This window comes from Acanthisitta chloris, unplaced genomic scaffold (genome assembly GCF_000695815.1).
Source record: "Acanthisitta chloris isolate BGI_N310 unplaced genomic scaffold, ASM69581v1 scaffold3200, whole genome shotgun sequence".
NCBI classification, from domain to species: Eukaryota; Metazoa; Chordata; class Aves; order Passeriformes; family Acanthisittidae; genus Acanthisitta; species Acanthisitta chloris.
The window spans coordinates 36,483-49,130 of NW_008652039.1; positions in this window are offsets into that span (position 1 = coordinate 36,483).

A 12,648-nucleotide genomic window follows, 5' to 3' on the forward strand; every position below is an offset into this window, starting at 1 on the left:
CCACTATACTTGTAACACTTTTATTTGATCAAAAATGTGACTACGCTTGCTATTTTTTGTTTTCATGTAAAAAGGCATCATTACTTCTTCTGCTAACTGCTCTAGCAGCATGGAAAGATGTTCTTCTTAATTTTATTTTTTCCAGTCATCTCCATTCTCTAAGTCAGTTTACAAGAACAAATGCTTGTAAATGTTGCCTTTCATATTTAGTGTGCTGTCCTAATTATCACATTCTTCACAGTATTTCAGACACCCCATATACCTTGCCTAGCAGCTACATGCTGTTGCTGACATCAGCATAACTTAAGCCTTTCTTGGTGGGAAATGATGCTGTTTAGAAATATAAAGCAACAATAATAAATTCAAGGGAAAAAAATGCAAAAATTCTCCATGACCTCCCAGACAAACTGCTCTTATGGTCTAAAAACTGCAGATGTTTTTCCACTAAGTTTTTACAATGTTTATTTTGAAATGATTTTTTTAAAATCATGTTGTTTTCCTGTTGTAATTTCTGTAAAGCAGATGTGACATCTTGGGCTTAAGGGCTTTAAGCTGATTTTGATGGCTCAGTCTTGCTGCTAGTCAAGCAGCACAGAAAGTTCTCTTGCAATGGAAAGGGATCTGCTGTATAAAGAACAAAGAATCACCTGGGAGGAAAGGGGTTGTCCTCACTGTCAGTGATTGGACTTGGCTCTTGGATTTAGGAAAGGAGTCCATCTACTGCCTAGTCCCATATGGCTAAGTCTCAGAAACTGGAAAAATGCAATGGGCCATAACAACTGGCCTCACACATCTCTAATTTGAGCAGCTTAAGGTCACTTACACACACACACACACACACACAGAGAGAGACACACACACACGTGTTACAGCAAAATTGGGTCTGAGAATGGCAGGAACATGGATTCCATCCTTGATAGCATTTAAGAGATAATTTTTCGCATAAAATTAAAAACGTCTTCAGAACAGTTGTGAACTGGACCAAATAACAGATTATCCACTTATGTAACCAAATGACAATCAATACAGAACTCATGCTTTGCCCCATCAACACAAGAAAAACTATTGTCTGAATGTCCAGCTGCTGAGAGTTATCAATGATCATAAATGCTTAATTGGCCTGCTGGTTAAGCTGCAAATGGTTTTGGTGAGGTGTGGAACAAACTTGTGTATTCTTTTCAAATCTGCACTCCCAGGTTTCACCAATATCTATAAAATAGGCATGTTTATATCCACAAAACCAGGAGGATCTTATGCAGTACTATAGGAATTATAGAGCAGATTATATTTCTCCCTTCCTCATGGTCCTGCTCCCCTCCTCTTCCTCAAGGCTTGCTCACAGACTCTCACCCTTCAGAGTAGTTCTCCCTGGACAGGGACTCTATTTGTGGCTGCTGTTCAAGATGTCTTGTGCCAAGGACAGGTGTTAGTCTAAGAGTTAGTGAGAGAGCTGGTAGCTAGTGCCTAAAAGAAAATTAACATTTGCCTGCATCTTCCTGCCATCTTACTCTACTCACCTATGGCCTTTCAACCCTTCAGACTCCACAACAGCACTATGCCAACCCACCCTCAGTGAGACCCTTACACATATCAAGAACACTCAATAGCTACAGCCTGTTGACTTGCTCGAGTGCTGGGAAATTCCTCATTTACCTGCAATCAAGTCAGGACACCTCTCTGTTTTCTCAGGAACCTGGATCCCTGGACAAATTATGATCAAATATTTTTCTCCTGATTCTCAGTCATGTCAGATCTTTTGGGAAAGTGACCTTCCATATTTAATGATTCCCTACGAGCCTACACAGCCCCGGAAAGTTTACATATTCAAATTCCTGTTCTGCTAGAAGATGGACAAAAAGAACAAGATACATTCTTCAAAGCTCAGGAGCATGCTGTGAGATCTTCTAAGTGAAAGGCGACAGCCATTTAGTGTCAGTCAGATACTCATAAAGTGAAATACATTTAAAAACACTCATTAATCATTCCCAGCATGTTGTGAATCTTGAAACAGATGTTCATTGCAGGACAGATTGTGTAGTTCAGATGTCCCTCAAACAGTCAAGTGCCTTGGCCTCTTAAGGAAAGTGTTGTTACAAAGCATTACCACAGAGAACTTGGGAAAGTGGAGTGAACATTAACTCATATTAAACATGGTTCCAAAGACAGAGCAGCATTCCTTATGTAGGCAAAACAAAAGACACAGCCCTCAAGGACTAATCACTACAACATCTTATCACAGCTAAGATAATAAATAGTGCAGAAATGTTAAAAGTGGGGATTTCAGAGCTGCCTGGATGATTTTGATATTCATTAATTTTCAAATATGTTTGACAGGTCAAATGATGCCCATAAATTTCCAGGGATGGATCAACAGTTATATCACCAAGACCTACAGCAAACTATTGTCATAAGTAGACAGTAGGAACTGAAATGGTAAGTTAACCTAGGGCAGCAAGCAAGAAACCCAGAATGAATGCTTATTTGATTTTTCAGTATAAAACTAGCATAATATCTTTCACTCTTTTACACTTCTTTAAAAGGAAGATGCACAGTGTGTAAGAGCATGAGCATGTCTTCATCAAATTCACTGTTCAACAACATACTCTTGTTGGCATTCAATTAGTCTAACCAAAATCCTTGTGTCAGTATTTTATTTCTTTTGCACCTTGAATCAGAGACAAGACAGCAAACAATGTAGTCCCATAAGGCATAAATAAGGCAGCTCTATAATCAAACTGAGCCCTCCACCTCCCTAAGGATTGTTCTTTACAAGCTGTTCAAATATCGAATAACTCCAGAATATAATTACCCCTTGTATTTGATCATGTGCCAAAGTTAAACTTACCAAGCATTGTAATATATTATAGTTCCTTGAACCAGCTAAACTTTCACATTGTTTATCTCTCTGCCATATGTAAAAAGGACCACCCAAACAGAATATCAGGTAAAGGTTAATGTGAAAAGGAAGGTGCTAGAGAAGATGCTATCCATCACACAGTAGTAAGGTGATTTAGTGAAACACAAAAAAGTTGGGAGATTTGTGCTTTATCCCTGATTTTAGCCACCAGCAGCTGTAGGAAAAGCAGTCACACAACCTGTTTGGCCATGACTCAGTATTTCTTGATAATCTGGAGGCAACTCCACTGAAATATATCTGTTGTCTAAAGATTTTTTGAGCCAGAAAAGAAATGTAACTCTTTATTAAAATAAACCTAGATTTTCCTTTCAGAAAATGGTGAGTGGGTTTTCCCTTAATATTAAAGATGGTGAAAGGAGAGCACAGTACTTTCAAACAATAACAGAAACTTTATTCATCCTAAAGGTAACATTATGATTTGTTTTAAGGTGAAAAGGAAAATGTTCTATTTACTAAATCTGATGCCAGTAAATATCCTTCTATTTTACATCACTCAATAAAGTTTCAAATTAAGAGATGCTATCTGAACCTGGGAATATCACCAGCTACTAAAGATTTTCTCCTTTCCAGATAAACATCCAACTTCGAGACATGTAAAAGTAAGAAAAGATTAAATCATCTGTTGAGACAAAAAAAGTTGCATTCATAGATACTTTTTTGGAAAGTGTTTTACAGACCATGTGGGGAACAGCTGATGAATTTAACAGGATATTTTTTTAATGTGGGTCATATTAAGGACTAAGGATCTTTTAAAAAAATAAAATTGTCAGCACCCACTAAGCTTAGAATATGGTATTTCCTGACTGTTTCAGTTCAGATCAGTATCAGAGTCCAATTTTCCTGTGTTTTCTGCTCTGAAGTCCTTCCTCAGCTATTGCCTGGAATACAAGGTAAGACAAAGCATGAAATGGGTTTTCCATATGGAGTGAAAAAGACACCATGACCATTCAGTTTAAGTGAGGGGAGAGACATTATCATTTACTGTCAATAGACAAGGGTGAACCAGAATATCCCAACTTCTGATCCTGGTACTATTTAACACCTTCCTCATACAGGTCACTCACATCCTGATCCTCAAAAGATGGTTAAGTACCAAACTTTTAGTGGAGTTAAGGGTTCACATCCCAATCCAAAGAATCACTGTATGGTATCACAGTGTTTTCTGGATGAGGATTTTAACTTACATGCTTTCCTTTCAGTCTAAAATTTGGAGAGAAAGGTGTAAGAAAAGGGCAAAATAAATTCCTACAAGATTGAATAGGATTTCTTAAAATCTTTTTTAGATGTCTAAAGTGAAGTTCCTAAATACTTTCTGTTCAACTCCAGCCTTCGTTTCTTTTTAAGCACATGGAGACAAGATCTTCAGATGTAGGTGATGGACTCTCAACTCTTGGTTCAAGAACCATAGTACACTTGGTACTTCTGTGCTGTGCATGTCAAGAGATCATGTATTTGAAAAGCCTGTAAACTGGTATACCAAAACTGAGGGAGATGTGAGAAGAATTCACATATATGTGCATACATTCAAATAGTTTTAGCACATTGGTACTACCAGGTAAGACTCAGAAAGATCCTACAAATTTGTATGACTTCAGTCTTCTAGGGGCAAGAGCAAGATGAAAAATAAGACACGTTTGCCAGAGCAAGCCTCAACCTATCTACAAACTTGCATACATCCACAGTGGAGAAGACATATTACCACACTAAAGAGCCATACCACTAGGACAGCTGATGAAGGGATACTGGACTGTGTTAAAGACAGGGAGGGATTATCTTTGCAGGCTTTTAAGTTGCTAAAAGCACTTTATAAATTCCTCTGGCACCAGGAGCTACATAAGGAAAACATAAGTTGTTCTATATGAACATAAGGTTTTTTAAAGCTTTCAAGGAAATCTCAAACTCAGTGCTTACAATACATTTTCAATAAAAGAAGAGATAAAAAGAGGAAGGGAGATTTTTGTTTGCAACAGCCCATACAATAATCCTCATTTCAAGCCAGCTGTACCCTATGAAAGGATTTGCTATACTTACATGGGCTGTTTTACAAATGCAATTTAACCAAGTTGCAGGTCATGAGATTTTCAGTAAAATTTTGCACCAGTTCATTAAAGAAAATGCCAACAAACAAAAATAATAACCAGCTAAAAAGAAGAAGGTTCACACTTATCTTTGCCCACTTAATTTGTGGTACTCAACTCAAGTGTATGCAACACAGAAACTCAATTTTTGAATCTACTTTCTATACAGCCCCCTCAGTTAACTGCACAGCCTTGAATACACCATCAGAGCTGACATAAGCATTTCTGCAGAGAATGAGTTTGTTAAAAAGAATACCAAATAATAATGAACTAGTGTTTTGGGTTCCTGCAGAACAGTTATCATCTGACTTTTAGTTTCCCTGCATTTTGTTATACCAAAACCCCTCAGCTGCCTCTACTGGCTACATGTAATGAAAAGAGGCTGCATTTTGCTCTGTTTAAACAGTTACACCAAACTGCTTTAAGCCACTATAAAACTTAATGCCAATGTGACTCTTGGAAACACATTAACACCATAATTAGAGCTGGTAAATCGCTGGCTAATCATTAGCTAAGAGAAACTGAAGCAAATTTGAATTGTATTTAAATTGAGTGCTTGTTGTGTATTGAAAGTAAGCCAGATATTCTGACCAGTAGGAGATAATCAGTCTACTGACATATATAAATATGCATAAAGATGTTTATTTATCAACAAATGCATGGCATTCAAAGGGTACCTCAGAGAACATCTCTGACAGGTTCTACATATCCTTCTAACCCTGAAAGAATCAAATGCCAAATGCTGTGGCTGCATGCTATTTTTAATTCTTTAAATGCAACATTGACTGCAATTAATACATATGTGTATAGGTGTGTTAAGTTTTAAATGTAAGAAGCAAAGAAGAAAAATTAAGAAGAAAGAGGATGGGTGTCCATCAGAGTGAAATCCCAAAATATTCTTGAGTGAGAATTGAAGGAACAATATTGTTCTTCAAAACAATGGAAAGTGTGTATAAACAGCAGTAACTAAGTAGCAGTGTTACTAACTAGCACATCAGTCACAATTGTTTTAATAGAAACATATTCTTCTCAAATAGTTATTTGATTTCTACTTGGAAAAGAGCTATTTGTGGTACACAAAGAGTTTTTAGACAGCGTGTGATTCAATTACAATCAACTTCTGAAATTAAATTAAAATCAAACTGGAAAAATCTTTATTAAGCACACAGAAAAACATTAAGATGCAAGTAGGTCACCCTTCACTCTTACAAATTTCTCAAGCTGTCATCCAAACAGCACATAATTAGTACTGCATTTCAGAAACTAAGCTCCAAGAAGGAGGACATTCAAGCATTCAGGAAACTGGCCAAAGCTTGCAAATATGGGGTTGATTTCTTGCTCTCACAAGGATTTCCAGTGTGTCTTGGCTTACATGACTAAAGGGATTCCAAAAATCAATCTTGGTAACAATTTTAGCATCAAATATTCATCAAAGTGTAGTTGCTTAACTTGGAAGCATCTAAGACCATCAGCATGAATACTTCTACCTTCCAGTTAGTAAAATATGAAACTCTGTTTTGGTGTACAAAAATAGTGTCTTACCTTACCACTGATGAACAACTATCTTCTAGTGGCATCCTCAAGGGACACCCTCAGGGACCCTGAGCAGCTGACCCCATCTGCAGCCTTCCAGTACCAACTCTAAATGGTGCTCCAGTTCCTGCTCTAGTTCCATATACTGGGATAGAACACACACAGAGCAGAGTTCCTGTAGACATGCAACTGTATCTATGTATAAATTGCAGTTGTCACATCAGTTCTACAGTGTCTGCCAGGCATTTTCACACTATTGTCTTTGAGAAAGCAGGAAAGGTCTAGGTGAGATGCTTAGGCACTGCAGTAATAGAGCCACACTATGCAGATGGAAAATATTCCCATTCTGAACTGTATACAGATCTGAAAAGGAAAGGAGCAGCGAGTCTTGTTCAGCAAGTGTTTAAAAACTTTTCCAGGTCATGGTCCAAGGGGAGAGCAAGCCCTAGGGACTGCAGCATTTTCTAGGAGAGGAAAATTTATCAGTTGTATAAAAATGTCCTGACAGTTTGGCACACCTGTACTGAAGGACTTTAGTGAATAACACTGCCACACAGTAAAATGTGTTTTCTATTGTGTTATGTGAATCCAATATTTAGATTAATTTTACTTGATGTTCACCACTTCCTATTCTTACTTTTTTCATCAAAATGAAAAAAAAGTAATAAGATGGATTCCCCTGAGTAACATTTTTCCAGTGTGAAGAATTTGTATAAGGGATTCTGGCCAACATACAAATTTCATATAAAACAATCAAATGCAATTTTACCTGTAGCATTCTACCCTCTTCACCCTCAGTCTGCTGAAGGTAGTCCTGGTTTTCTCAAATGCAATTTTACCTGTAACATTCTACCCTCTTCACCCACAGTCTGCTGAAGGTAGTCCTGGTTTTCCATTTCCTTCTCCTCTGTCCTGTTTGGGGTACTACTGTGACCCACTGTGTTATGAAAACAAATTAGCTTCTGGTTTGTTTGATTTTCCTATATCTGTGTTTCAGCTCTTGTGAGGTTTTAACTGCAGCTTGCATTAACAGAGAACATAAATCCTTATCACTACCATATTCTAATTTTACAATTGAAGCTGAAAATGAATGAGCAAGAAGCTAAAGAACTATAATGAAAAAAAAAATTCTTGTCTTTAACTTTGATCTCTTGTTTTACGACTCCCTAACTATATTGTAGTCTCTCCCTGCTTCATCACATGGACTGTTGGAGCTTCTGCAGGACAATCAGTAATCAATGGTTTTTTCTCTAAAGAAAATGGCCCTTTCTAATCTTCCTCTGCCTCCAGAAAACTGTGAATGGAAGAACCAGTTTTGCTAGGCTATTTTGAAGGTCCTAACATGGATGTGCAATAGTAGAGTCAGGGACTCTAATCAGCTAGCAAAGAAATGCTTGTTAGAAACTCCCATTTACTTTCAGAATCACTAAAAGTTCAAAACAACTGGCTTTTTTACTCATTTTATTTGATTTAGTTATTGATGACACAAATACCATGTGATGATAAGGATGTTGGTCTTCTTTCATTTTATTTTTTTCCTGACTTAGGCTAAATCCAGGCATACTTTGTATGTCTGGCCCACGTGCCTGGACTCTTTTTGATGCAAAGGAGGAAGGAAGAATGCTACCATACCCCATTCTACCACAAACAGTCTTGAAATACAGACTATTGCATGGTAGTTTGAAGGCATTACAAGCACATGCAGTTTAGATATACCTTTATCACTGTAGAAGTAAAATTTCCCCAAGGAAGAAACCATGCAGCCATAGCCAGATATTTGGTAGTAGCTATGGATGCTACAGGTACAGTTCTTCCTCAACTGTTCCTCCAGAGGTGAAAAACCATAGATAAATGCAGATCAAATTATCAACTCAGTGCTTTGACATTTCAATTGAGTACTGCTAGAAGTTCCTCCTTTACACTATCAATTCCCACTGCTTTTAAACAGTTAAGTTTTATTCTTTTAGATAAGATGGTTTAATTTGTCCTTATAAAATCACAACCTTTTGCAAAATACTGGGATTACATCTTGAAATAATATGATATATTTAGAATAGGTTTTGGAAAAGGACTTACAGTCATTACAGGAGATTGAAACTGTCCCTATTTAAACACATACTAAAATTTCGTGCACCTCCCTCTCACTCCAGTATTAGTCACAAATGAAGACAAACTATCAGAGGAAAGAGATCTAAGGTCATTTTCTAGCTCAGGTGGCCTTTTCTCAGTGTTTCTGGGTGACAACTTTAGACAGTAGAAAAAGGCATTTGGTCATAGTTTTATACATACACAAATCATTAAGATTTTTACTTGCACTTTAGACATATTAATCAGTCACAAACAGTCCCAACACAAGCCATGATCAGGAACAGAATTCTCACACTTAAAAAAGAAGCCTCTCCTTTGAGCTATCAGCAACTCAAGGACGTACCAGGAAGTGGTTATTTAAAGAGTTTTCTGATCTTCACCAAGAACTTTGCTGCTAAATGAAAAAGAATGTACAAGAACAAAAGCAGCAGTGCTTTCTGTTATGGTTACTGAGGAAGAACAGACTTTTCTATTCCTTCCTTTTCAGTGAAGCATCATCTACACTATGTGCAGTCCAGGAACATCTCTGGCACTGACATTTTAATGATCCTATCCCACAAATTATTCCCTTAACTGATTAACCTTATTGTTGTAACACTATTTATGCTAGTCTAATTTCACTTCTAATTTGGTGGAATTTTTCTGCCTGCCAAGACCACTCATTACTTTGAAGCACTATTTGAAACTCAGCCCCAATAATACAAAGAGAGTTCTTAAAATAGACCAAGAACTGTGCAAGTTAATGCCAGACTGAAATGAGATATTTGTCTGTGCTCTTCCAGCTACTCTATTTGATCTCTTCTGAGAAGAATGCAAAATCTGTATTTTTGCTTACTATACTTGATATAATGCCTAGCTGTAGAGAGATGGGCTTGATGTACATATCTGTGCTAATCTTACCTCTGAATTCATAGAAGACAAGATTATGAGCATTCATTCATTTTAATGCTACTTTTATGACTTGCTAACCAATAGATTAGCTCTCAAAACAGAATGCTACATGATGGGAGAAAGCAAACACACAGAGTAACAAATATGAAGGAAATAAAATCCAATGATTTAAAGCACAATATCCACAGTTGCACAGAGAACATTTCGAAAGACCAGGTTGGTTTTTTTTTAAGGAGTTGCTCGATCAGTCTCTGCTGTTATGACTGTAGATATGTCAGCTATTATACCAGCAGGAAACTAGCACAGGAGAATCCTTTCAGTTGGGTACTCCCACATAGAGCAAAACCAAGTTATTCCCTTTCAGCTGAATGATACCAGAAGTGGGTTTTGTTGGTTGGCTGTTTTTTTAAATTGTGAAGATTGTGAATTCTCAAGCAAAGGATTTGGTAAGCAATCAGAATTTGTTATATATTAATTCACATTTTACTCAAGTGGTCTAAAGTCTCTGTTTCAAAGAAGTTTATGTGAACAAAGCTTTAGCAGGGTACATTTTTAAAGCATTGCTAGTATTTGGCAATACTGAATGATGAATAAATCATCAAGATGCAAGTAAGCAGAGATACATCTGATGAATAAAAAGAGATTTATGATCAGTTGGTACGACACAAATCACAATATTTTAAAGAACTCATGCAACCACAAAAGGCATTCAGAAAATATGAATTTTTGAAGGATGCAACATCAAACATAATTTGATGTTGCTGCAAGGCCCTTCCAACCTCTAGAATAGTCTGTATAAAAAATGAAGCCAAAAATATAAAAGCCGGGGCAGATATTTTTTAAAAAGAAGAAAGTGATGCTACATGAAGACATGAGTTCAGCTATTCATTGTATTTAGATGTTAAATTTGAAAAATTTTTATTTCTTAAAATATGGAATTCTTGCTAAATATACATTTTTGGTGGATGGCAACATTCTATCACCACATCATTACATTACTAAATTAAAATAAACTGCATAATGTCACGTTTCAGTCAACTGTTTACCAAAGGTTTGCAAAGCTACATTTTAAAACTAATGGTGAATTTCTTTTCGGGTCTTCACTTGAACATTTGTTGCCTTTTTGATTCTAAAAGAATTTAAAAAGAGGGGTGGAATTTGGATGTAAAACTAACAATGATGCAGTAATACATTTTATCCTAGGTAGGAATGCTGCCTGGTGGATATTTTAGCAATATAAGGCTATTAGCAAAAATCTTTCCTATCCCCTGAGACAGTCATCTGGATTACACCCTCTCTAGCAGTGGGATTAAAGCATTTGTAAAGAAAGAGATAGTTTTTCATGTGTATTTATTTATTTATTTTTTTATTTATTTAAACAAATCAACCCTAAAACTACCCCCATTAAAAAAAAGAAAGAGAGAGAGAAACAATTGTATGGGTTTCTCAAGACCCAGACTGACCTTACAAGCTCTCCAGAAAGAGTTACTCTTTGGTTTATATTTTTTATATGTTGCAAGAGTCTCACTTATCCATGGCTGGATCATGACATTCCTGTTAGGCAAAATTACTCTAAGGTGACAGTACTGATAATTTTGCAAGTATGAGGATGGGAATAGGAGGGCAACGCCTACAGACAGAAATCTATAGTGTCTCAAAAAGTACTTTATTTGAACACACTGAAAAAGAGTCTTAGTTGTAATTAATATTTGCCCAGTACAAGAATATTGAAGACAGGTATAATTAAATCACTACACTCTAGATTTCTTCTACACTGTTCCATTAACAGTACCAAGGGAAAGTTCCTTTTCACTTCTGCAACTCCAACTGGAACGTGATGATTTTGGCTACAGTTTAAGCACACCTTTGAGTAGGCTTGGGGATGTCTATAACCATGGAAGATAGAAGTTTATTGCTCCTGCTCTGATCTTAATGTTGGTTTTCACAAGTGCCTGTGGGAGATCTCTGACAGTTAGCAGGTTTGAAAGCAGCCATGAGGCTGCCAAATACTGCATGTGGGGTGAGACAATGCACCATTCAAATATTCAGCATGTTTTCTGCCAGCAGAGATTTTACATTTTGATAAAGAAAGAGCACAGGATTAAGACATCACACAGAAGGAGCATGGGGGAAGGGAAGAAGTCAAGAATTAAAATAAACCCAAGGTTGTTTCAGAAGCTGCATGGTATGAACCAAAGGCATATCTACTAAACAGCCATATAAAATGATACAAGACATTTCAGGTACATAAAATGGACCAGTTATGATGATGGTTGAGAATCTAATAGTGCAACGAGTATCCAAATTTTCAGATTATTTTAACTCTGAGTTTTACTGCAAACTTTTCAGAGAGTTTCAAATGTCTGCTCTTTCCAAACTGCTTTTCACATTACTGCCTTCCCTAGCACATAGGCCATGGCATGCCCTCTCTCTCTGCCAACAGGCCATTCACACCTACTAGCTCTCTGAAAGAAGTACCCCATCTCTCACTAAGGCCATCCACTCAACAGCCTCTCCAGATCTCACATACATCACTTAAAACAGATCCATTGGGGCACTCTGAAATAAGCTGAGGCCTTTGCTCTCCACAGAGACATTTTTAAACTACTTTTGGCACAGTTCTCTGAATACATGCAAACCACCTTCCCCCCTGCTCTAGCCTGTATCCTGACATTTGATTAATACATAACACAAACACCTGTTCATTAATCTCTTCTGTTATTATTTTACAGTCATCACATATCTGCATGTCAGACAATGCAACACTTTTTTAGGAGCTCCTTGTAGACTTAATCCAAAATAATAATCATCATGAAATAATCCAAAATTATTTCCTCTCATTTGAGCACATTCTGTTTACTCAGACTGAGTGGGTCAGTGGAACATTTTACATCAGGGTCAAGGAGTTAGCAGAGGATGTTCCAATGGAAGGGTAGTTGTTTTGATTTGCTCCTCATTTATCAAGATTGTATTTTGATTGTCAAAGGATGTTGAACCAGTTTGGAAATCCTAAAGTAGTATTGCTCATACGGAATGTTACAAGAACTACAAACTGGCCTCTGTTGTTTAGTATTATTTTAGTTTACCTTAAAGTTTTAGGAAGGAATTTATAGCAATTTATCAGAAATTGCTAGCAGGAAT